At 38.8% G+C, this 4,748-nt stretch overlaps 1 long non-coding RNA gene across 1 annotated transcript; it reads left to right on the forward strand.

Moving 5' to 3' along the window:
- Positions 1 to 1,227: 1,227 nt before the first annotated feature.
- On the forward strand, positions 1,228 to 4,389 carry LOC133386805 (uncharacterized). Its single transcript, XR_009763301.1, has 2 exons — positions 1,228 to 1,349; positions 4,016 to 4,389. It is a non-coding gene; the product is annotated as an uncharacterized LOC133386805 (long non-coding RNA).
- The last annotated feature ends 359 nt before the right edge of the window (positions 4,390 to 4,748 follow it).

Here is a 4,748-nt window from a genome sequence, read left to right on the forward strand (position 1 = left end):
TTGACCCAATCTGGGTCATAATCCACCTGGATCGCATCAGGTGAGCCTACTTTAGAATCCAAGTAGGGCAGTATTCTCCATTCCTAGCACTCAAAACGGAGTCACCAACCTTTTTATGATTTCTTTAGAGAGTATGAATTAAAACTATCTAGACTTTTTCTTTTAAACAAAGCTTTGCTTTCCCTGTGGGCAGTGATGAGTACATAAACTGAGAACTGTATTTCCTCTCCGTACCTAGGACAAGAATTAAATGAAACACTGTAAATCAAATGCAGTCTTGAATTCATGCAAGACGTGCAGTCTTGAATTCATCTACATTAACACAAGACACTTCCCTTTTGGCCTCCTCCCTGGAATCGTTTCATCATGTTTGTAAGACTGAATCATTTAACAAAATAAGCAAGGTCTTACATAAGTGAAGAAAGTCCAAACAGAAAGTTATCGTGACTAGAAAAGCATTCTACTTCCAACTTCCCTATATTACTTCAGTTCAAAAGGAAACTGTTTTTACCCAAAAACCTAAACTTAAGGGTGGCTTTAGTTCCTGAATTAGTTCCAGTTCTGTCCAGCAATCTAATGTGTCATTGTGACAATCTTCAGTTACAGAAATTGACTTTTCTAGGGCTCACCTCCGTGGTGCAGAGTGCTAAGCGGCAGTAACGCAGCCAAAGCTCTGCTCACGGCTGGAGTTCGATTCCAACAGAAGGAGGAAGTTGAATCTCCGGTAAAAGGGGTCGAGGTCCACTCAGCCTTCCATCCATCCGTGGTCAGTAAAATGAGTACTCGGCATATGCTGGGGGGTAAAGAAAGGCCGGGGAAGGAACTGGCAATCCCACCCCATATATACGGTCTGCCTAGTAAACATCGCAAGACATCACCCTAAGAGTCGGAAATGACTCACACTATAAGTGCGGGGACACCTTTACCTTTTTTTAAAAGATTCCATTTATCTGATTCTCTACCTCAATGACAATAGATAGTGGAATGAATATAACACCACAGTCAATGGTTTCCCTCTAATAGCACATTTACCACGCTAGAAAAATATGTTATTTCTCTACCCCTTAGGGTCAAATTAGAAAGATCAACAATGATGTGTGAATGTATCTCTGCCTCTTTAAACTTTTTGGAAACAGCAGCTGGAAGAGAAATCCCCCTTCTTCCAACAGGTGCTGGGGGAATATGATTATCTTTCTCCACAGCAGCTGCTAGTTGCAAAACATTTTAAGAGACACATCTTTTAATGCATCTCCACTGTAATGTTGACTCTTGCCCTTGAGTGAGTCATTCCATTTCTATTGACTTTCCGGCACTTACTCGAAGACCTCCTTTCACAACAAGCCTTTTAAGTAAGTATCTTATCCCAATCTGCATCTGTACTGAAAATATTTTTAAAGATATTTTGTTTTTTAAGATATTTTTAGAGCTTTATCATTTGTTTGCTACCCTGGGTTTCCTTTGGGAGGAAGGGTGAGATATAAATTTTTAAGGATAATAATAATATTTATTATATATATAATTGTCATCATTACATGTAAGCCACAGCCCGCATTTACAATCCTGCACACGTCTACTCAGATGTAAGTTCCATTTAATAAAGCTGTGGTATCTATGAAGGTGCGAATATCGAATTTGGTGTGTGTCCTTCCCCTATCCCACCCACAACTTTGCCCCATTATGGCCTTTCCACCAGTGCATTTTAGACTACATAGCTGATATTCCCTCATATCAAGGTAGCTGCACTGACATATCTGTCAACGCAACAGTATATATTTCATGGTAGTGATGTAACTGGTGTTGCAATGGCATAGCAAGCCTTCCTCCATATCCTATTGCTTTTCTGCCAGTGGTTCTTGAGAGGAGGATTGTGCCCTTGGTGTCTCAATCTAGAATGAGTTTAGTGACTGTCCAGCAGCAACTCACTTGAAGGTACAATTGCTCATGTGAGTACACTGCGCAAGTAGCAAGATCTGCGTAGGAAAACAGCTTGAGGCAGGTTGTTTCATTTGTTGGCTTTTAATTCACAGCAGGCTATTTTCTATCCACTTGCCTCCATCCCAGCTGGGACTGTGCCTGGTGGAATCGCTAGAAAAACAGGAAGTGGGCTGTCAGAATACTTGGAAGGAACACATGGATGTAACAAGGCAGTTGTGTTAAGAGGCACAAGATTTTACTCAATGAAATGTCTTTTCCTGAATACAAATTTGGGACAGTTTTTCATCTCATGTAGTGTGACTCATACAGCTTACTGATTTTAGTTTACTCATTCATGACAAGCTGTTTATCTGTCACAGTGTTTCCCCAACTTTTGACAGTAGCCAGTAATAGTATTTTTTGCCCTGTATCGGAGGGACATGTCACTCTGCACTAATAAATCCCTCCATGCTAAATCTGATGCATAACTATATTGTCTCCCAGCACCCTGTCCTCACCTTTGCTAAGTCCATCATGGCAGAGCTGTGCTTTCTGAGCAATGGTGATCATGGGTGTCTGCGGAGGGAGGCAAAGGGGCATTTGTAGAATCTGAGATATGAGGCAAAATGTATTGGCACAATTATTCACATTTGTTTGGTGGGAAATTATCCTATTCTCCCCTTTCAGTGTTTTACTTTGCCCCTCCCTGGCAAAATTCCTACAGATGCCCATTATAGCAATGCTTCTAAATTCTCCTGTATTTTAGTGCAGGCTGGGGATGGGGGAGATCTGCTAAATTGGACTTAGTACTGGATTTCAACTTAATCTGACAGTCTGCTGTCTTTTTGGACTGGCACTGGTTTCTTGTGGCAGGTCGCGGCTGTCAACAGCATGGATTTTTTTTTAAAAAAAGTTTTATGTTATTATCTTCATAATTGTCTGTCCTCTAAGTTGCATTCTTTATGGATGTCTAGGTGATAACGAACACCATTTACACCCATTAACCCCCCTCCAATTTTTTCTTTGTTTTGTTACTTCTCAGATTTCTTTAGGATCTTGTAAGGAATTTTTTAAAAATACAAGGTAGTGGAGCTGCTGCTACTGATAAAGGAATTCAAGAGATCATACAAGCATAACATTTGCAGGGTTAAAATTTATTATTTAAATACACACTTTTAATTAAAGAAGAAATAAGTGATTTTCAAATATAAAATAACAGTGACAAAATCATAGCAGTAGCAATATTACTTTCTGCTTTCAAAACATATAGCCCTCGCTATTTCTATTCTATAAATGCACAAAATAAATAAATTGCAATTTTTGGTAAAATTGGTATCTGTTACTTTAATTGTTTTAAGATTAAAATTTAGTAATAAAAAATAAGTTAAAATAAGCAGTGCTGGTTGACTTTTCAATAGTAAAAATCAAAAGTACTGCCAACAAGAATAGTGAAAGGGGGGGATCATTTACCAGCACATAAGTTAGCCTGAGGCAAGAGACAGACTCAGTGGGCCATTATCTGCTGAAATGTAAATAGGGAAGAAAACCATGTGGAACATCATAAGCATTTTTATTTAAAAAATATTTTTTCATTTAAAGAAATCAGTGGATCAGCAATTGCGAAAGCAAACAGGAACAAAAAAAAGGGTGGATTGGGAACAACAGCTGAACTCTCAGAATCCAAGTGGATTGGAACTAAACAATGAAGCCCATCCCTACAGCAGGCTACTTTAGAGATGGATGAATCTATCAAATTTAGTTTCTCTCAGTTTCTCATTTTTCCAGTCTTAAATTCAGTTCTGCACATTTCCACAGCAATTAAAATTTGTCAGCAGTCTACAGCAAATTTCTCCTAATATACACATTTTTGTAATTTTCCCAAATATAACACATTTTGTATATTATTTTCAGTAATATATGCATTTATGCATATTTAATATATGCATTTTTGTACACATTGTTTGGAAAACAGCATTGCAAAATTTGGGGAAGTGAAAATTTCAAACGATAGCTGTGGTTTGGTTCACATATTGGTTTAGTATCTCATTAAGATATGAAAAAAATGAATTTCTTCTCCATCCCCTTTTACTTTTTTCCATAGGACTCATGCAATGTTGATCCTCCCTCCAACAATATATGGACAGTGACATAATTCTGAGCAAGGGAGGTTGTAAAGATGCAACAAGATTGTCTTCATAGGGACCATGTCACGTCTGTTCATATAGTGTCAGAGAGCGAGCAGATGCTGCATAACATCTCTTCAATTCAAGGGGCATAGACTCATTTTGACATTAATTGTCAAAGGCTCGCTTCGACCCCTCTGACAGCATATTCATGTGCCTCCCTCACAAATTGGGAATCACTGTTTGACTGCCTTCAGACTTCAGCATGAGGAAGAGTTAAGACTTTCACCAGTGGCCTAAGGAATGAACAAATACACACATCAGATCTCTGAATAAACAGCCTCAAAAAAGAGTGCTATCAAGAGTTCAGTTGCTGACAAAGGAAAACGAGGAAACTGGTCTCATCTGTTTCCTTTGCATCACCACTTTTACCTTCAGCAGCTCAACTGTGCTCATGAGATGAAGAGCTGAGTCTGCTGGAAATGCGTGGGATAGGGGCAGGCTTCCAGTCAGTTTGTCACAGGCTGGACAACACTCATAGCAAAAACAATCAGACAATCTACCTAAAATCAAGGCTAAGGTCAAACCCTCACTCTTCATGACCCCAGTTTTATGTCTTAAATAGAGTAACCCCTTTCAACTAAAGACAATTAATAATTTATTTGGTTTCATTTGGGGAACCCCAAGGTTTGCAGACATACAGTCCTTTTT

Source organism: Rhineura floridana, chromosome 6 (genome assembly GCF_030035675.1).
Source record: "Rhineura floridana isolate rRhiFlo1 chromosome 6, rRhiFlo1.hap2, whole genome shotgun sequence".
NCBI lineage: Eukaryota > Metazoa > Chordata > Lepidosauria > Squamata > Rhineuridae > Rhineura > Rhineura floridana.